The sequence below is a fragment of the Aptenodytes patagonicus genome, chromosome 21 (assembly GCF_965638725.1).
Source record: "Aptenodytes patagonicus chromosome 21, bAptPat1.pri.cur, whole genome shotgun sequence".
Taxonomy (NCBI): domain Eukaryota; kingdom Metazoa; phylum Chordata; class Aves; order Sphenisciformes; family Spheniscidae; genus Aptenodytes; species Aptenodytes patagonicus.
This window is the reverse complement of record NC_134969.1, coordinates 5,168,160-5,189,660: the sequence shown is the minus strand read 5'-3', so window position 1 is coordinate 5,189,660 and position 21,501 is coordinate 5,168,160. Positions and strand designations below refer to the sequence as shown.

General features: G+C 56.5%; 1 protein-coding gene across 33 annotated transcripts in view; it reads right to left on the bottom strand.

Annotated features, from left to right (window-relative positions):
• The window catches only part of EPB41 (erythrocyte membrane protein band 4.1), a 97,420-nt gene extending 80,512 nt beyond the window's left edge, over positions 1-16,908 (bottom strand). For 31 of the 33 annotated variants that reach the window (XM_076357577.1, XM_076357555.1, XM_076357564.1 and 28 more), the window contains exon 1: positions 7,309-7,460. The gene's annotated coding sequence lies outside the window, so the exon portion shown is untranslated. Of the gene's footprint in view, positions 1-7,308; positions 7,461-7,659; positions 7,678-16,871 lie in introns of those variants that run through there. The other 2 variants (XM_076357584.1, XM_076357580.1) reach the window with 2 other exon arrangements.
• Positions 16,909-21,501: the final 4,593 nt, after the last annotated feature.

The following is a 21,501-nucleotide window of genomic DNA, read 5'->3' as shown; positions in this document are numbered from 1 at the left end:
GGATTGCAAATATTTAAAGAACTCTCCCAGTTACAGCTGGTTTAAGTCGCTTTATAGGAGTCAATTAAAGATTGAGAATTATTTCAATAAGTCAGGATTTCTTGGTATTCAGCTGCTGGATATAGGAATAAGGAGAGGAATTATATTCATTTTAGGCATGCGTTTGCGGTCTCTAAGGCAGAAGCTGTTCCTTGCAAGCTGAAAGGCCACTTGGTGAGTGCTCAGATCCCAATGGACTCGGTCAGTGCAAACCAACTGGGTCACAATGGAGAACGATGCCAAGCCCTACGCTCTGCCTGTTAAATGTGCATGCAGCTAGCAAGCAGCCCAGAAGTACGCGCTCTAGCATCTTAAGAGCATCTAGACAGTAGGTTAAATCCAGCTCAAGTAAGTTCTTCATTATAAAAAAAAAAAAAAAAAAAGCCACAAAACCCTTTGTAAGGTGATCCGGTGCCCTGCAGGGCCCCGCAGGATGCACTGCTGGTAGGATTTGCTGTAGAACAGGGCTCCCAACTTATACCAGTGCCGGTGAACACTGTGCCTAGAGGATTACTGGCACAAATAATGAACTGCACAGAGCTCTCCTCACCCCAAGGAGCTTCTCTACGTGAGGAATTCCCAATCTAAACAAAGACATCGTGCATCACACTGGTATCGGTGCTCCCTCCCCCAAAGCAAACAGGATTTAAGGTGAAGAGAAATACTCAGGATTACACCAAGTTCTAGGAAAACAAAGAAATTAAGCTGGTCAACCGAATCATTTATTCACTACTGCTCTAAATAAGCTGGTTGTGTCTATATTACGCATACGTTTGTACACACACAATAGGCATATTCAGTTTACGTGCCACGTTCACACATTTTGCTAGCAAGTGACAGTCTCCAGAGCAGCAGCAGCCATTTCACAAGAGCAAACAAGGTGGGAGGAGAGCAGGTGGCTCAGTTTTGCCAGCTACTGGCCCTCTGCCCTTGGCTCCTCTTCCGAGATTTACTGTCACCATCAGCAGCACTGATTTGGCTGATAGCAGAAGGCCAGGATGAGGTGTAAAGGAAATCTCCCTTTGGCTTCACAAGCTTCGTTTTACTGTAAAACGCTGATCTAGACCAAAGATATTTCAGGTTAATGATTTACCTAGAAGGAAGGGGTGCTCCAGCTAACGCTGCGTTTCTCCCATGCTCACCCCTCGATTTGGCACACAAAGCGGCAGGCACAGCAGAATTCACTGCCAGAAAAAGCCTCCGACAGGCTGAATTGCAAACTCAAGAAATTTTCATGAAGAACTAGAACACGCTGCACCGCTTTGCTACAACATGCGTGTGCGCAGTGAAGGCAACCTGGAACATCTACACTTACCTGGCTCTGTATCAAGTATTTAACCAAAGATTAAATCTAGTCCAGCCCACTGTAGCACTCCCCAAAACCAACAATCGATTCATTGTTGAGCAAGTTATTAAAGGGCCAAGCAGCACCCTCCGTAGTTAAAGAGACTAAGTGATTTTGCTATTGTAATCCCACTTGGCATCATGGCAGTTGGCCTCAAGTTTTGCTAAATCCAAACCGCTTCTCCTATCCTTTTCTGTGTGGTTTCCTACTGGAGAGTTTTCCTTTGTTGGTTGTTTTAACAGCAGGAGTTGTGCCCTTCAAGGGCCATTGTCACCAAACTAAAACTGCATGTTCTTTCCTGTGGGCAGAAGAATCCAGTTTTCGAGCCACTACATCTTTTTGGTACTGGCCTGGCTTATGCGGATGCCTTTTGGGGAGATGGGGAAGGCAGAGGGGACGGCCGGACAACTAAGCCTGTACACCTAGGAATTCCCGTCCCACCCAGAATCTGGTTCATTGATGCAAAAAGCTCCCACCGTGGGTTTTATCGGTTTGCGTGAAGTTGATGTTCACTTGAGTCAGTGTCTTGCAGCACAGCAGACTAGCTCCAAGAGGAAAGAGGAATAAAATAGATGGCGAGGAGCATCAGCTCTCTCCAGGCTGCATGCCAGTGCAGGGAAGAACAGCTTCCTGGAAATGGCTTTGTTCCAGGGCTTAGAGACAGTGCGTAAATCACTTTTCTGCCAAGATGCACCATTTAAAGATTAGAGGAGGTCAGCTTCAGATTGCAGGATCGAGTTTTCATACTGTGAATGTTTCTACATTGAGAGAGAAGTACTTTTCCCCTTAAGTATGGGTAGGAAGTATTAAACATACAAGTGGCTGCACTTAAAGGATCTAGAAAGTGCTTAAAAAAGCCTGGAGAATAGATTACAGGCAATGCTGTGAATACAAGTAGTGCAGGCTCAGGAAAAGGCAGAATCAGCGTGGCATGAGCCTGAGCTCCAGAAACAGCCCGAGAAATGGACTGAACCATGGAAAGAGCCGTTGCAAGAGACACAGCCGGCCCAATGGCACGCTGACCTCCATCAGGTCGTGAGCTCTCCCTCATTTCAAGCATTTACCAGTTTTTCATTCCCTAGCAGTCCTTAGTGAAGACACAACTAAAAATAGAGGAGCGTGCTGCTCACGGAGAGTGCTCAACTCCCTGCCCCTCGTTAATAAATTCCAGGAGGCGCTGCTGGAAACCTCTATGTTTGGGCAGCAGGAGGAAGTTCAAGCCCTTGCACCAGCCTCCTAAACCAAACACGAACAGCCAGCTTGGCCAGAGACGCAGCTGTCACTTCAGCGGGGGACAAGCTCAGCTATGCAGCCTTTGTTGAAATAAACCCAAAAATAAGTTAGTGCCACCTAGGGACCAGTACGAAGGCAGGGAGGCAGAAGAGCCACACCACAAACAAAGGGTGTCAGTGGCTGATTTACTCCTTGCACGGATGAGAAGTCAAACTGCAGCGAGGAGAGGCTCTGGTCTATTTAAATAACACCAGGTAGGCGTTTTTTGAGCTGCAGCTTCTCCCCAGAAAGGCACCGGTTAGGTGAAGCCCAAAGGCTGCTCAAGCGCAGATTTGACTCAATACTGTTACTTTCCCACTTTGGGCAAAGAGCATCCCTTCACCTCAAAATACTCAGAGCTCTTTGGTTTGGGGAAGGAAAGTTTCAAGATCAGGGTTTATTTAGGACCAATGCATACCTAGCAGTAATTTAGAGTTACGTACCCGGCAGAGGGCCCCCCAGCCTGTACTAACACGTCATTTCTAATCCAAAGGCCGGGCAGAAAATTCACCCAAGCCATGAACCCAGCACTAGACAACTGACAACAGTTTGTTATTGCAGGCTAGACCTGCACATCAGCGAGGGACACCTGGCAAGACCTAACATTTGTTTAATTAAGACTTTAGCTATGGAGAGCAAATACAACTTCTAAACAGAGCACGGGCCACCTTATTTCTTCCCAAAATAAGAGCTGAAGCTCCACATCACCTTGGTCCGTGCTGTTTCCCCTATGTGCTGTCTCCTTGGACCTTGCAGGGTTTGTCTTAAGCTACTAACTGGATCAGACTCATCACCCCGAGTCCTTTCTACAGATGATCCCACAACCTAATACAGCACAGCCAAAGTCTGCTGAGAGAGGCACTTCTGCAGGTGCGCAATGATTAATTGGTGCACATTTCCATATCACAAATTAAAAAAAAAAAAAAAAAAAAAGACTTCTCAGCTTTTGGCTGAGAAGAACTCAGGCTGGTTGAATTGCAGTATATTAACCTTTGAAACTGGCAGTCATGGATACCAGCTTCAAAAAGATTAATATCAATGGGACAAAATCCCAGAGGATAGCATCACGTTGCTGCCAGTTTTTCTGAAGCTTTACAAAATAAGGCATTTTGAGGCTTTATTTAAGGTCATATCTTTCCATGCTCATTTTATAAAGAAAACCCAAAGCAGTTCAGATTTATAGGCAGAACTGAAGTACTGGAGGAGGGGAGAAGGGGGGAAATCAGAAGCTGTAGAGGAAAGCTGTGGGTATGCATGGAGAGCCTGGGAGGAGAGGGCAGGAAGCATGCTTCATCCGAACTGTTGCCATTGTCACAGTTAATTGCTAAGAGTCGTCCTCTCTGAAAAAGGTTTGTAACTGAAATAAATAATATAACTCTGTTAGTTCAGCGCGTTCTGCAGGTCCACAGAGGCTGCAAGTTAACATGGTGTACATGGTAAATCTTTCCAGCAAGAGGCGCAGCAACAGCTTTGAGATGCTCACTAGCCGGATCTCACCCCTGCATTCAGCTTTCACCGCAGACTGCATCAGAAAGAAGCTAATAATCATTAAGCTGCCATCTTTTCTTTCTAATTATTTGTCTCCACAGCAGGGTTCCTCCAACCATCAAGTAAAAGGGAAGCAAGTCTCAAAGGAGCAACTGTTTTGAAGAGGGCTTGCAGCTGCCACCGCATGAATGGCTCTCCAAGAACAGTAGCAACTGCTACAAACTGCCCACAGAGCTAGGAGGAAAGCATCTCTGTTGAAGCTGTTTTTCAATGTTGGTTTTTAGGTCAACTAAAACAGCTTTTCTTATGCAACAAGAGATGCAGAAAGCTCACTTGCTTTTGAGTTTTTGCTTCCATTTAATTAGATGGTAATTCAGAAGGCAGCACTGCTATTTTAAACACCACAATGAGAACTATTTCACTATTTGCAAAGCGTTAAAATGAAACCACCGAGCTAAGCCAGCCCTAGAACTTGACACCGCATGAGATTCTGATGGTCTCTTCTAAAGGTATGGGACAAGCGAAAGAGATACCCTGCTACCACATTTCCAGGAGAGGTTCAAGGCAGAAAATCTCACTGAAAGGTAGAAAAGCAGGAGACCTTACTTGTTCTTCCTCTCTGAGCTACATGTGAATAAGAATTAAGGTGAGACCCCGAGTTCACAACGCAACTGCTGTTCAATGGCTTTATGAAGCAATGCCCTTCTCTAGGTGACCCGTGAATTAAGGGATAGAAAGAAACAATTTCACGTACAGGTAAACTTTAAGATCACAACACGTGGCTCCCAGCATCACCAGTGCCAACGTATGGACAGACGTAGCCCAGCAGCAGCCCGTTAACGGACACACTGCGCTTACCACCTCCTTTGCCACAAAGATAGCTCTGAACACTTTTTCAGCCAGCACGCATGACCTCACTTTGGATTTCTTGACAGGCTTCAAATAATGGCAACATATGTGAATCTTAGCTCGAAGATCAAGAGCACAACCTCAAGTGTCACAGGCTCCTCTTGCCGCACTTGCACCTTCAGCATTTTTCTTCGCGGTTTCTGCCCTCCAGTTTCTCACAGCACATCCCTTCATGGAAGCTGCTGGTGTGTTACTTTTAGAACCGATGCCCAACACTCTTATCAGGCCAGGAGAGGAGATTCACTTACTACAGCTCCTATGCATTTTATGTTTACCTAAGAGATAAGCCAGGCTTAAAGATAGAAAGGCAACCTGAGCCTGCCGATTTCTCTGCTGGATGAAGGTCAGGGCTGTCCCTGATCCAGTGAAACTGTACCACACAACCTTTATCTTTGCCATTGCTAACAAGGTACCACTTAGCTTTCTTGTTTGCTGACCAAGATTAACACCAAGTATTCAGCAAGCAGCAAATTTCACCTTGTATCAGGGTCAAAACCCCCAAAGCCTGTAATAAGCAGGACCATTGAAATGCAATTCTCTACTCTCTGTGCAGTACATGAAAGACAACAGACCGCTTGCGCAGACAAAAGTCGCAGTGAGACTGCTCTGGGTAGAGCAAACCAGGGGTTGTTCAGGTTACCAGCCTTCCCCAAGGAAGAAATTCACCCTTGACCAGAGACTTGTCACACAGCAGGTGTGACATCACCCATCTGTGACCAGATGGGTGACTGCGTCCTGCTCAAGCACGAAGGAGGAAGACCCTGCTGCCGCTCACCTGATCCAGGACACCCTGGCACAGCTACAGCCACTGCGCTGGGAGAGGCATGCCTCTCGCTAACCCACTCCGACAGTCACGCAAGTGAGCACTTGCATTTTGCTCCAAACACGACCTCCCAGCCTGCACTTCTTGTAGTTACACCTTCTGTGCGGAGGAGTTTTGTTCTGCGTTCAAATGACTGCTGGGTGTTTGATGGGAGCTCAGCACCTCTGATCAAGGCAGGTTCTCCAGTTAATTAATGATCCTTCTTTTAGAGACTTGGTAGCAAAGAAGAGCTCATTCAGACAGGAGACAGCTGCTCAGCTTCCAAATATAGTGCTTCACTTACTTCTGTGTAAGAACAACAGGTTTATGCTTGGATTTGATTCATCTCTCCTGCCCTCCCCTGTGAGGCATGGTATAATAATGCTGAGTTTAAGAATAAAGCAATCTGTTCCCAGCACCTTCCTCTGCTTTCCCTTCAAGTCTTTCATCAGTGACTGGCAGTACATCGAGCGCTCGGGCACGGAGCAGAGCTGCTCTAAATACGCTCAGTCCTTTCCGTTACTGGGAGAGAAGAGGATATTACTGGGGAAGTGGGGGTAATGGACAGGAAAGGGGAAAGCTTAGCAGGAGAATACTTTAAATTTTTTTTAAAAAAAAAAAAGGTCAATTAAAAACTTCTGAAGTTTCCAGAGACAGCAACCTCAATGCAAAGGCACCACTGCATCCAGAGAACCAGCTTTACCAAGGAGAGACCCCTTTCTTTCCTCCACCCTGAGCACACACACCTTATTTTGAGAGGCACAAACAGCACCTCACAGCCAGGCTCAGGGACAGACACCAAACCTCTGCTGGGAAACCATGAGAATCCACCCCACCAGGACGATCTTCCCTCTGTGCAAAGCAGGATCTCCGTGAACGCAAGCTGGAAACATCAGTGCCTGCCGCACTCCTCCAAGCTCAACACGCATCTCCCCTCCTCTCCTGCCAGACGGGCCTCAGACTCCTCTCTGTACCCTGCAAAGCCCCGGGAGTCTGCAGGTTTGCAAAGGGGAAGCCAGCCCAGTGCTGCGCTCCAGCCTTCAGAGAGTCCCTTACACAACCACGGCACTGATTTACCATCAACAGCTGTCAGGAGGCATCTGGGGAGAAACAGGGAGCATTGCTTTCCACTACCAAAAATATTTTCACTTCCATTTGCTCACTTGCTGGCGCTTAGCATGCTTTTATCACCGGGTCAGCGCTCCGCAGGCCAGGCTGGCAAGAAAAACTGCTGCTGGGGGCTTTTTCACACTATAAACTTGGCCTAGAACTTGCTATATGAAGTGCTTTTCAATATCCAAAATCTTCACACACACACAAGATAAATCCCACTGTTTGATAACAATCAATGCTCCAGAGTTTAAGACAGAATAAACAAGTCAGTTCATTATTTAAGTCCAAGTGATTAATTTCGGCTATTTCCCCTCACTGATCTAACGAAGCAGGTACTTACCCAGAGATGAGACAGCCAGGCAAACCGCGCAGGTGAGGCACCGAAATCCATCACGGGGCAGTGTATAGAAGAGAAAGGAGAAGAGACACTGGTTAATAAGCAGTTCCAGCTAAACATGAAAAACCCCACACACCCACCAGAAAAATCCCTCAAGCCACAAAGCCAAGTGCTCACACTTGTATTTTACATGAGCGTCGCAACAGAGTTCACATAAGCGAACTTCAGTGTCTGACTCTTCCCAGAACTGAAGGTGGAACCGGACGTTCACGTTGAGCCACTTCTTAGAAATGTAAACACCAAGTGGGGAAGGAAAAAAAAAACACCCCAAACACGACATTAGCCTGACATTACTTAACGCTGATAATACAGCGAGCGGTGACGCAGGCGTCCCGTGCCTGCCAGCCTCCAGCGAGTACGGCCTCCGGAGCCCCGGCCGGTGCCCGGGGCGGCACGGCACGGGTCAGGCACCGCCGAGCCCCAGCTGGAGAAGCAGCGAGCGCCGGTGCGGAGGCTGCAGACTGGCCCCGTGCGCTTCTGCGTCCGTCCGGCTCCTCCGGCCTTACATAACTTCCCGTGCAAACTTCTGCAGGGGTGGACACAGCCCAGCGCCTCCAGCCCCAACTCCAAAGGGCTCCAACTGAGCCCTCTAGTGGGCTTCAAAAACTCAACAAAACACCCATAGACTTAATTTAATTAACACTCTGCCAGAGGCCTCTAAACCCTAATCCTCTCAACAAAAGGATCATTAACTAAATGAAGAGATTCAAGAGAGCAATGGTGCTCTCAGCCGCAGCACGGCCGACTGCGTGCTCCAGCAGGCACACGCCGAGGCCCAAGGAGGGTCCCAAAACCCAGCCAGATCCTTGGCCCACGCCGCAGATGCACCGAGGGTCTGGGGACCTGCTCGACGAGCGCACAGTTGAGTGCTCACGGCACACAGGGGAAGTCTAGCATGGTGCCAGACTCCTCTACAGCCACCCTGGCACACCGGCGAGACGGGCAGAAGCCCGCACCTGTCCTTTGGGAGGCACCGCAATGCTGACAGTCCCAGGGCTGTCATCTCCAGCGAGACTGAAACTGCGAACTGCTGAACCAGGAGAGGATTTAAGTGGAGCGCTGGTTGTTTTTAAGTGTTATTATCCACCAATGTCAAAAGCCTGGCAAGCAGGGAAAGAAGAGCTCTCCTTTCAAGAGGCAGCCTCAGTCCTTCAACTGAAGGCTGGGAAAACATCTCCATCTCGCCCGGCCCTGCCAGCATGAACAGCAGGAAGGGTTTTCCTCACTTAAGAGAGTGGGGTGTACGCTGGCAGACAAATTTACAGCATGCAGGGTGCAGTCCAGTCAGGTGCAGTCAGGGAAAAGCCTTTAAAGCCAAAGGTTCCCAGCCCACGAGCTTCACCCCAGTGAGACAGGGATGGAGATCTGGGTTTGCCCTTTGCAGGTGGCTCTCTTGGAAAGCCACCTCTAGCTCCTGAGCCACACAGAGGATCCAGAGCACCGCGGCTGCAAGGAGCACATCCACGAGACTACTCATTAGTATGGTGAACAGGAGCAGAAGAAAGCTTAATTACAGGGCAGGGATCATTCCCTCTGGGTTCGGATGTCAGCAGCAGCCTCGGCGGGGCCGTGCTGCCCCACGGGACAGGCGTTCCTCGACAGAGCCCGCAGCAAGTGCTGCCTTTGCCCGGTCAGCGGGATCCTGGTTGGGGCTCTTGTGATGAGCTGCAGAGCCTCAGGCTCACAAATGTGAGAACCCAAAACAAGGAAGACTTCAGGCATTGCTTGCAAAAAAGCTTCTCTTGGCCAGCAGCAGCCTGCACAGGTCTCTCTGGAGATGCTACTGCAGCCCACCTATAGGTACTGGTCCCCTGGTTTTGGTGCTGTATGCGAGCACCCCTGTCCTGAGGAACTCGGTCTCATCAGCAGCTTCTGAAGCTCAAATGTGAGCTCCAGCCATGGCGTTCACCAGGGCAGAGACTGCGGTAGCTGCTGGTGGGGCAGGTTCATACCCCAGAGGCTGCCACAACCTGGGGCAGGGCTTTTAGGGTGGCCAGGAGATGCTTTATCACACTACCTCTCCCCAAACCAACGCAGCCTTCCCTAGAGGGACCTCAGCCCTCCAAGGTGCCAGCCAAGCCCATTGCAGACCCTCTATGTTTGGGTTTGTATGCTGGAAAGCATTCACAGAGGTCCCCATTTTCAGTAAGTGCCTTTTGCCCCTGCCCTCTCCCTGCAGCTTTTCGGGATGTGCCTCCAGGATAGAGCTGACTCGTTGAGGCCTCCTTGCCTGAAGACGCAGGAACAACTGTTCCCAGAGTTAATGAGGCTGTCCTGCTTTGATCCAGGGCAGTTTTCGGCAGACACAGAATAAGCAGTCCTCTCCACAGTCACCTCCTGGAATAAATCCCAAGAGCTCCCGTCACCCCAGCCCAGGCAAGAACACAGATGGTCGCAGAGATTAAAACATACAGAGAATTAACCGCCCCATGCAAATGAGCTTCTTCATCCAGCCCAGCGCTGCCAGGTGGTTTGAGGTACAGCGCTTGGATGTGATCATCATGGTTTGCTGAGCTCCGATAACAGCCCCGTATCGACCAGAACAGGGGGCCAGAAAGCCAAGAAGTTTGAAGGCAGTTTGTAGGGGAGGCAAGATGCAAACTGCCAGAGTCAGGCAGCTGCCGTAACCACATCTGCCTCCTGCTACAGCAGTGGGGGAAAAGCAGCGGCACCAGGAAAAAGCCTGGCCAGCAGCATGGATCAATTCTGTGCTCAGATATCTTGTGTATTCCCACCGAAAGGCAGCTCGGATGGATCAAACAGTGCTGCAACCCCAGCACGAGCCATCTGCAACTCCGGATGCTTCCCCAACACCTCCGACTGCCGCTCGCAAGGCACCCGTGGGCTGGCAGCAGGCAGCAAGAGAAACCCACACCAACCCCCGCTGCCTTTCCTAGAAGGCTGAAGTCTTGGCACTTGGCTGAGGCACAGGATCCGACACAGCACAACCAGGAAGGATCCGACCGTCACACAGGGCCAAGTGGCCTTTCCGAGAAAGGCAGGGCTTTCTCCAGGCTGCCTCCTTGGGAGGAACTGCACCCCAAACCCACGAGCATGTTAGCATCACCAGCGATAGGTTTAAGCCATACTTCATTTTTACTCAAAACCAGGGAAAAAATTCTGAAAAGAGTGCACTTCTCTCGCTCGGTCACATCCCAGCTCCCAGTCGGTATTTTTAAGGGACAGGTTTCAAGCTATGCGACAATACAGATGACCACGTTTGCTATTAAATGCCTCCACTCCACATCCAAGGACATCCCCGAGCAGCACTGACCCCATCCGCCAGCCCGCAGCAAGGCTCCTCACGGCCGCAGATTGGCCAAGGCCAATCCTGACCATACGGGAGAGGTTCACCTCCACCTCAGACACAGCACAACATCAACACAGACGGAGAAAGTCATGTTACAGCCCAGCGTGGCTCAGGGCCGGGCCAGCATCTGCCCTCCATTGCTTGCGTGCTCAGCGTCTGAGTTCGCGCAGATGCAGGGAGGTGACTCAGCGCTGTTCCCGTTTGATACAGACCCTCAGTGCAGGGAAAGAGCCCCCCTCAAGTTCTGAAGTGCCCGCAAACAGCTTACCCCATCTCCAAGGGTTTTTGGAGAGCGGATACAGAAATACAAACCCTTAAAGGCTGGTGCTGTCTGGCAAGCAGCTAAACCATCGCGGGAATCAGGGGACAGCAACCGAGCAGGGATCAGCTCACGGAGGTCACGTACAGCATGATAAATGCTGTAATGCATCAGCTGCGTTAGTGCCCTGGCTACAACAATGCTTCAAGACATCGGTCCACCCCAGCTCCCACCCACGCTGAGCAGAGCTCAGCACCGACACCGGGTTCTCCAGGCTGTAAGCAAGCTCAGAGCTTCCCCGCATCTCCCACCCCACCGCTGCGATGCGCTAGCTTGTTTGCAACACCTACAAGATTGCTTTAACGCCGCTATGGTCAGGGCTTGGTCACTCCCAAGACTCCCAGCACACGTCAAGCCTCACACCCCCTTGCTCAAATCCAGCTCAGGTCAACCGTGGCCAGATGTAATTACCTACGTGAAAGGAGCTCGAAGCCGCCTCTAATAAGAGGATAATAATAATAACATCAGGCCAGGGTTCCTCCTCCTTTTTTGCTGCTTAACAGGGTGCCAAAACTTGCCTCACATTAAGTGGACCAGCCAGAACTTAACCTCCTTCCTTGCTACCAGACCTGGCTTTCCCAGGAACGGCAGGAGAAGGCAGGTTTCTTAGTCACCTATTTACAAACAGGAGCGGAGAACATTTTAATAGGATTCATTCGTTTAATTGAATAGCGCACAGGGTATCAGTGGCTTTAGTTGTGTTGGCAAAAGGCTTTGGGATGAGCAAATGGAGGAGCAAGGGCAGGCCCTACACTCTAAAACACTTCCCAGGGGCCAGGCAACACGCCGCCATTGAGCCCGCGGCCGTCCGCAGGCCGGTGTGGGGCTGGGGTGGTTCCCGACAGCCTCAGCATCCTCCTGGGTACATTTTCCCAGCTTTTGTGATTTGCCTTCCCAGTGATTTGCCTTCAAATCACCAAGGTGCAGGAAGAAGCAGCAGACAACTCTAGCTAAGAGGCACAGCAAAATAAGATGACCCAAGCTCCCTTCCAGCCTCTCCTCCTAAAATCTGCAAGCGAGAGGCGGCTTTAGAGCCTTCCCAGAGCAGCAGGGTCCGACTCACACGACGCTCAGACGACACAGAGCCATTTTGACCCAGCGTTTTCTGCCCCTGAGCAGACACTCGGGCCGGGAGCCTGGATGGTGCCTGTGTGCGCACTGCCCACGGCGCCCCGTGCCTGCACGTCTGATATTTCAGGATTTTCTCGGGGGACATCAGGAGGGGACTAGAGACAAACCGTGCTAATTGGATAGACGAAGAGTCCTCCACAGCCCTATAAAGCTGCGAGCAGCTGCTCAAAACCTCTTGTGAGCCACAAAAATAGTTTCATCTGAGGAGCAGGCGTGGATTAAACGCCACAAATGCCCTTTTCTTTGCTCTGTGCAAAGTGCATTTTTCCCCATTGCGGTCCCAAAACAAAAACCAGACCCGCAGATCAAACCAGGAAATTCAGCAAACTTTGAGCACCAACAATAGCAGGAGGATTTTCCAGACCTTCAAGCTTGTTTTGCAAGTCCCAGATTATGTAAAGCACCGCTCTGCCATTGTCGGGGAAGCTGCGCTGCCCGCTCAGTGCCGGAGCCAGCTGGCACCGCGCTGCCCTCCCGGCAGTGCCTGTACCTCACAAATTCCTTCCCAGGCACCTTCCACTGCAGCTATTACCATGCGGCCCTTCATTTTACACTTAATTGTTAGGTGATTAATCATCTTCCCAGTGTCTGGAGTTGTTTTCCAGACTACCATCCCGCCTGGGCATTAGGTACTAAACCAGCTGCCCTGGAAGAAGAGTCTCCTTTGTGTCCGCAGGGCAGCTTTACCCTGCCGTCGCGGCTGTGCCCAGTGGTGAAGTATCCCTTCCATCGCTTAACTAATCTTTGGCTTTTCTGCCAGTTGGGATACGCCGGAGGGGTGAAGCGGTTATCGCTGCGCGCACACCCTCCGGGAAAACAATACGAGAGGCTGAACTCGTTCAGCGCCCAGCTGGAAAAACCCCGTCGGCAACCCCCTGGGCAGGCGGGATGGGAGCTGGCATCCCAGGTACCCGGCTCCACGCAGGATCCGTGTCCCCTGGCAATGGCCTCACGCATGGTCCCGGGGCATTTGCCTAATTAAGACCTAATGAAGTGCAGAGATCAATTGTGGGCCTGGCGGGGGAGCAGATGTGCCCCCTGAACCCGGCCGCTGCTGGGGGAAAGCCCACTGCTGCCTCCAGGGTGAATCAGCAGGAAAAGCTCAGGCCGGGAGGCTCAGTCCTGCAAATTCAAGACCCCGCTGCTCCGTCAGAGCCAGGGAAAGAAAAATGCTCTGTTCATCAGCAGCCTCTAGTGGGGAGAAGCACACAGATGGGCCGGCCGCTTCGGACAGACCCCACCAGCCCTGGGACACGCAGCCTCACGGAACCCAGCCTGGCTGTCCCCACCAGCCCAGCCGGGGATGGCACGGCACAGCACGGCTCAGCACGGCCCCGGTGCTCGCGGCGTAAGGGACCCTGAGAGCTATGAACTGAACCACCAAGGCCTCGGTGCAGCGTCCAGCGTGGGAGACTGCTCAGAGGGGTCGTCCCCACGTGCCGGCCGCAGTCCCACATGCGGCGCTGGTCCCGGGCTAAGCACGGAGAGCCAGCTGCAGCATCTCCCCGCAAAGCCTGACTCAGAGCCTCGCACAAACCACTAGGTGAAGAAAAAATGCATAAAAGGGACAACCAAAATATCCAAATCCTTCCCAGGCAGCTCATTCAAAGAGAAATCTCCAGGCTGATGGTGGGTGAGTCCATCCCCCCCCAACCTGAATCACACCTCAGACAGCTCCCACACCTCCAGCCCGCAGCATCCAGCGTGGCCAAGAGCCAATTTTGACCCCAAACTTCCAGCCACCACGGCCTTGAGCTTCTTCCCGCAGCTGGGAACACACACAAGGGCAAAACGCTGCTCGGCACAGAAAGGACAGTATCTGCCCTCCGGGGTAGGGACCATCTGCAGCCTGCTCTCCTCCCCGGGGAACGGCTGCGGATGGAGCTCAGAAAAACCTTCATTTTGTATTAAATTAGTGACATATCTTCAGAGTCCCTCGCTCGGACAATGGCTGATGTTTTGCTTACCCTCCGAGCGATCTTCACCCACCGGCGGCTCCAAAAGGACCGGGGCCGGGGGGGGGGGAGGGTGATGAGAGTGCAGAGGGATGCGGCTGCAGGCAATTCCGGCAGCTGCCAGGCTGCGTGCCGGGAGGAGAGAGCCTCGTCAGAGCAGCACCGCCGCGGATGAGAAGGCACTTTCTCTCCTCGGCAGGGTTTCAAACCCTCTCGAGAAGGCCTGAAGTTTCTCTTAAGCGCGAGGCAAAGCCAAGCGAAGGGACGGGGGAGGCCCCCACCGCCCGCAAAACAGCTTGAGCACGACCACGGGGAAGCAGTTTGATGTACAGAGGAACTTTTTGCTGCCGCTGACTCGCCGTTACCATCACGACACACAGAAGCGGCACGTGCCCCGCTTTGGGCGAGAAACAGGAGGGGCTGCCAGCGCCACGACGAGCTGGGGGAGACCCACATCTACGCATGCCCCGGCGCTCCGAGAGGAGCCGTGCCACGGCTGCGCACCCGGGGGGACACAAACTGCTCCACAAGTTTTGGCTGCCTCCTTTCGGGGACAGGCACGGCGTAGCTGCATCACCCACGGGCACATTTAGCACGAGCAGGGCAACGGCTGCGGAGGAAGGATTAAGCCGAACGGGGAACCTCAGTCCCGCGTCACCCGAAGCTCTGGCGCGGGTGCAAGTTACTCCCAAGGACTAACCGGGTTACTCCGGCAGAAAGAGGACGCAGAAGGGAGCGTGCGCTGCCGCCAGCAGCCCTCACCCTGGCCCTCCCGGAGCCGCATCCGTGTCTTCGTCAAAGCCTTAGGAAGGGAGCAGCGGAGGGATGGAGATGGTTTTGGGGCGCACCTTCAAGAACCTAACTTGCTCCCGCACCCCAAGGCAGCTCCTCTCCCGTGGGGCAGCAGAGATTTCTTCACACCATCAGCCTTCCCCATCCCCAGCCGTTTGCTCCGGCTCACCCAGTCCCGCTGCCGGGTGGTGGCAGGAGCGCGTGCGACGGTGCCGGGGGGGCACAGCCCCACGCACCTTGCACAGCCTGACCTCGCGCAAGGCGTGCGTTCGCCTGACGGCAGCCCCTGCCCGCTGCCCGCCCGAGCCGGCAGGGCCGGCCAGCAGCCTTGGCAGCGACCCCGCTGCAGGCAGCTGCCAACACCACCCGACCCCAGACTTCAGCCCCACGCCGGGGCCAGCCCCACAGCGGACCCCACGGAGGACGGGGCACCACAACACCCCCTCCCGCAAACCGCAGAGCAAATGTTGATTTTTTTTTCCCCATGCGGGAGCCTCGGGGTAAGTCAATCCTCAGGTGAGGAGGCGGCTGCCGGCAGCGCCGAGCCAAGGCACACCCCTCCGTTGCAACGCAGCCCTAAAGATAGCCGCTGTCCCCCGCGACTCCGACCAGCGGCTCGGACCCTGCGGCACCTGCCGAGCCCACCGGGAAGCGGGGAAGGCAGAAGCCCCCGGTGCAGCCCACGGCACGGACTAGCGAGCAGGTTCACCGACCCCTCGTCCCGCTACAGCTGCAGGAGGATGAAATTCAGGAAGGGAAGAGATTGCAGGAACCGCCGCGGACGCCGAGTCCCGCCGCACGCTCCTCTGGTTGCAACAACAGCGCAAAGCACCCCTGTCTAAAAGGGGATGTGGCGAGATAAATCCCCTGCTCCCGCAGCTGCGCGGGAGGAACGGCGCAGAAAGTTGATGGTGAGGTTTTAGCGCTGGCCGGTTGAGCGCAGCATCGATCCGCGCTGGGACAGGTATCGACGGGAGGAGGAGGCCCCCGGCTCCCGGCACTCTGCAGCTCGGCCGCCGCCACCAGCTTCGGGAACCAAGCCCTCGGCAGGCGCAGACGGCGTCTTGGAGAGAGGGGAAAGAGCGCGGCCGCCCCAAAGCCCCGGGCTGAGCAGGCTGCAGCTCAGGCGCAACCCCAGCGAGCACCGAACACCTCTGGGAAACCGGAGCCGGAGCCAGATGTCAACACGGGAGCTGCCGCCTCCCAGGGAGGGACGACCAGCACTGCCGCCGGGACCGCGGGGTGCAGGGGGGGACCCGACTCCCCGAGGCTGTGCCCACTTTTTCCCCTCCGCTGCACCAGTGGGAATAACACTACGGGGGGAAATCACCCGGGCCCGGGGGCTGGCGTCCCCCCCGTGGGGCTGGGCCCCCGCGCCCTCCCCTCTGCGCCCCAGCCACCTCCCGGGCCTGAGCCCACTGTGGGCCCCCCCCGGAGCGCCCCACCCCATACCCCCGGCCCCGCTCAGGGTCCCTGCTACAGCGCCAGTGCACCCCATTGCCCCCACACTCACCCCACAGCCAGCCTGACCCCACCGGGGGCCCCCCCACCCCAGAGCACCCCACGTCCCCCCTTCTGCCCCGTAGGCCGCCTGACCCTGCTGTGGGGCCTCCCTGGTCTCCCCCAGACCCCAGGTGTCCCCAGGACACCCCCATTTCCCCACAACCCCCCCCGCCCCACACCTCACTCACCGTGGGTCCCCCACACCCAGCCTGACCCCCCCCCAAACCCCTCACGCCTCGCTTGACCCCCGGCCCCAGGTCGCCCCACACTCCCCCCGCCCCACACCCAGCCTGACCCCGCTGTGGAGCCCCCCCACCCCACAGCACTCCATGTCCCCACGTAACCCCCCCGCCCCATAACCAGCCTGACCCCCCATGTGCCCCCGGAGCACCCCAAATCCTCCTATAACCCCCCGCCCCACGACCAGCCCGACCCACTATGGGCCCCCCAGACCCCACGGCTGCCCTGGGCCCCCCCCCCGGCCCCCCCCGCTTACCCGGGCCGGGGCGGCCGCTCCGCTCCACACCGCGCTGCCTCCACCTGCGCCGCAGGCCCCGCCCCCGCTGACGTCAGCGCGCGCCCCGCCCCCCACCGCGCCGCCGGCCCGCCCACTGGCTGCCGCCGCCGCCCGTCAGCGCCGCGGAGGGGGCGGGGCCGGCGGCGGCGCGGCGCTGCAGTGGGCGGGGCGGGCAGGTGACGGTGCGGCGTCACGGTGGGCGAAGGGGCGGGGCGAGGAGATCCCCCACACACACCCCCCGGCGGGGGGCGCGTGACCTCACCGCCGCCCTCCGAGCGCCGCCGTGGCGTCACTGCCCCATATAAGGAGAAAGCGCTCCCGCGAGTTCCCCGCGCCCCCCACGGGCCGCGGGCACCCCCGGGCGGGGTTTGGGCCCCCCCGGGCGGGGCTGGGGCCCCGGCCGCCAGCGGGGCTGCCGGGGCGCGGCCGGCAGAGCCCCACATCCCCCCGCAACGGGCGGGATCGGGCCTTTTGTAGATTTTTACGCTCGTTTTCACCCGCCCCCTTTTTGCACCTTTTTTTTTTTTAGGGAAAAGCCCCCTCCCCGCCCCGGGAGGGAGCCCCCGCCCTGCGCTCGCCCGGGGGAGGCTGCGGGTGCCCGGGGGGGGGGTGGCAGCGTCCCGTGAGCGGCGTGGCCGGGGCCGATAAGGGCGGACGCGGGGCCGAGGCGGGGCCGGAGCCGCCCCCCGCTCCTCGCCGGGGTCCCCGCGCGGCTCCGGCTGCCCCTAAAACCCGGCCTTATCCCCGGCGGCCGCGGGGACGCGCCCGGGCTATCGGTGCCGCGCAGGCGGCGGCTGCGGGCGATAAGGCGGGGAGCGGGGCTCCCCGGGGAGCGGGGCGGCCGCGGAGGCGGCAGCGGGCTGGAATTCCTCCCCCGCGCCGGCACCGAGAGCCCCGCCGCCCTCCCTCCCTGCCGGCCGGGCCGCCGCGGTGGCCCCGCGGTGGCGGGGGGTGCCCGGGGCTGGGCTGGGCTGGGCTGGAGGAGGCGGGTGCCGCCCCGGGACCGTGCCCCCACCCCCGCACCCGCTCGGCTCCCCGGGGAGGGGCCGAGGCCCCGCACCCCACGGCACCCCGCCTTGGGGACAAGGGTGTCCCCGTAGGGAGGCGCCTGGTGCCACCTAACGGCCACCGCGCCCCCTCCCCGCCGCCTCCCCCGGGGCCTCTCCAGCCTCCCGAGAGCGGCGGGACGGATCCCGAGCTCCGGGCTCGACGGGGGCTCGTCCCCCGTCCCCCCGGGTCACCTGCCTCTTCCCGGGGAGCCCTAAGCCTTCCCCAGGGGAGGAGGAAGGGTTGGGGGGGGGAGCCTCTGGCCCCCCGCCGCGGTGCCGGGGGTGGGAGGGGGGGGGAGCCCCTGTCTGATGCGATGAGAGGGGGATGAGGCCATAAGCCGTTAAGCCGCCGCAAAGCCCCCGGCGTTCTGGCCCCGTTATCGCCGACTTCTCCTCACATCTGCTCCCGGGGCTATTTTTAACCGGGTATTGACTTCTGGGTCCTTAAGCAGGCGGAGGGGGGGCCCCGCTTGCGTGTGTGTGTCCCCAGAGCAGGAGCCGCGTTTTGTGGCTGCAGAGGTGCCCGCGAGACGCTAACACCAGCCCCGCTGCTACTTGGGAGGGGGAACAGGGGGTCGTCGTCATCGTCGTCGTCCCCCCGGGACCCCCCCTCCCCTCCACACCCAGCCGTCAGCTTCGCAGAGGGTCCCAGCGAGCTGGGTGGCACCGGGGAAAGGCTGGAGGGGAAACCAGGCAGGAGCCTCGCGCAGAGGGATGCTGCCAGGGATATAAAAAATAAAGAGATATTTATTAGCGTTGAGTAAAGTGCGACCTCGGCGTAGTTCTACACTCGGAAGCCGTGTAAACGGCAGGAGAAAAGTTCAGAGCAGGCCTGGAGGGCAAGGGGAGACGAGGCCCCGAGCAAGGTTGTGCGAAAAGGATACAAGAGCTGTACAAAGGCCTTTAAAAAAAAAAAAAAAAAAAAAAAAGAAACAACATCAGATAAATTATTTACAGTTCAAATTGACTACAGGGAACAGGAGGCTGAAGGCTCACGAGCTTCCGCAGGCTGAGACGGCAAGAAAAGAGGGGCTGAGGCGAGGCACAGGCCCCGCGCTGGCGTTTCAGCGGCGTTGCGGGCTGCAGGGCAGCGTTTATCGACGGCCGGGATCATCCTCCGGCATCAAGTTCTGCTTTGGGGTGGGAGCTGTGGTGGGGTCAAGCCTCGGTGCCGCAGCGTGGCCCCCGCTCCCGCCCGGCTGGGACAGGAATTCACCATGATTTCCAGTGACTGGAAAAAGGTGAAGGCGGGGAAGGTTTAGGGAATGAGATCGGGCCTTTACCTGGATGTTTCTGCTAAAATCCGCAGAGTCTCAATGCAACCGGTGAGTCTCCGGAGATGCCACGGAGCTGCCGAGGCGCACGGGGCTGCACTGCAGCTGGCTGTGCCAGCCGGGCTGGGGGCTTACGGGGCCGTTCCCGGGGCCGGGGGCCTCTCCTGGAGCTACGGGCCGGCAATCGACACGTTGTCATGGGCGGGGAGACTCTGCACAGGCCCGTGGCAAGAGAAAAATCCCACCGCTGGAGACCCCAGCACCGCACAGCTTTCCGTGCCGCTGCCTCGGTAACTCCAGAGATCTGCTCCATTTACAAACACGGGCGTTTCTCTTGCCAGTGCCTTAAACTCCTCGGGGAGACCCGAGCTGAACCACGTTCCTCCAGCTTATGACCTACAAGCAAAGACTCCAGAGCCGAAACGTAGCTGCAGCCCCACTGTGGACGCAGGAGCCAGCAGAGTCCAGCCCCTCTCCCGCCCCGGAGCCATTTCTGAAGAGATTACCGAAAGGCACGATAGGACGTGCTCGTCACGGCACTAAAATCTGCCAGGAGCAGCACCCGCAGGGGACGTGTTTCAGACCGGCAGCCCGACTCACCCCCATTTCACCCTGGAAGAGCTCCTCGGGTCTGAGACAGGCCCCAGGGAACCCTGCCCTGCCAGCACCGGAGGCAAAGCCGCAGCCCGGCTGGATCCTTTCTTCTATCAAGAAACCCCTTCCCGGGCTCAGCTCTTCTGCAGGAGGCCCTGAGCCGCGCTCCGTCTCCTGCGGTGACACTACACAACTCGCTGTTGCCTTGCCTTCGCTGTCACCCTCACTGGCACACAGGGCTGTGTATTGGGTTTGCGTGGCAAGGTTTTGGTAGCGGGGGGGCTACAGGGGGGGCTTCTGTGAGAAGCTGCTAGAAGCTTCCCCCATGTCCCATAGAGCCAATGCCGCTGGCTCCAAGACGGACCCGCCGCTGGCCAAGGCCGAGCCCATCAGCGACGGTGGCAGCGCCTCTGGGAGAACGTATTTGAGAAGGGGAAAACATCACTGCGCAATTGCAGCCGAAGAGAGACGTGAGGATATGTGAGAGGAACAGCCCTGCAGACACCAAGGGCAGTGGAGAAGGAGGGGGAGGAGGTGCTCCAGGCGCCGGAGCAGAGGTTCCCCTGCAGCCCGTGGTGAAGACCATGGTGAGGCAGGCTGTCCCCCTGCAGCCCATGGAGCTCCACGGTGGAGCAGGGGAAGGGTGTGAGGAGTCCTCCCCCTGAGGAGGAAGGAGCGGCAGAGACAACGTGTGATGGACTGACCCCAACCCCCATTCCCCGTCCCCCTGCACCACTGGGGGGAGGAGGTAGAGAAAATGGGGAGTGAAGCTGAGCCCGGGAAGAAGGGAGGGGTGGGGGGAAGGTGTTTTAAGATTTAGGTTTTATTTCTCATTGCCCTGCTCTGATTGATGAATTAAATTAATTTCCCCAAGTTGAGTCTGTTTTGCCCGTGACGGTAATCGCTGAGTGATCTCTCCCTGTCCTTATCTCGACCCACGAGCCTTTCGTTGTATTTTCTCTCCCCCCTCCAGCTGAGGAGGGGAGTGATAGAGCGGCTTTGGTGGGCACCCGGCATCCAGCCAGGGTCAACCCACCACGGGCTAAAAGGAATTTAACAGGGGAAAAAGCCCAGCCTCGAGCTGCCCAGAGAACGGGTCACCCAGCAGACGATCTGGCCTCTCTAGGAGCAAACTGAGTGGTGCGGTCGACACGCCAGAGGGATGGGATGCCATCCAGAGGGACCTGGACAAGCTGGAGAAGTGGGCCCGTGTGAACCTCATGAGGTTCAGCAAGGCCAAGTGCAAGGTCCTGCACCTGGGTCGGGGCAACCCCCGGTATCAATACAGGCTGGGGGATGAAGGGATTGAGAGCAGCCCTGCCGAGAAGGACTTGGGGGTACTGGTGGGTGAAAAGCTGGACATGAGCCAGCAATGTGCGCTCGCAGCCCAGAAGGCCAATCGTATCCTGGGCAGCATCCAAAGCAGCGTGGCCAGCAGGGCGAGGGAGGGGATTCTGCCCCTCTGCTCTGCTCTGGTGAGACCCCCCTGGAGCACTGCGTCCAGCTCTGGAGCCCTCAGCATAAGAAAGACACGGACCTGTTGGAGCGGGTCCAGAGGAGGGTCCCAAAAATGATCAGGGGGCTGGAACACCTCTGCTATGGAGAAAGGCTGAGAGAGTTGGGGTTGTTCAGCCTGGAGAAGAGAAGGCTTTGGGGAGACCTTCTTGCAGCCTGTCAGTACTTACAGGGGGC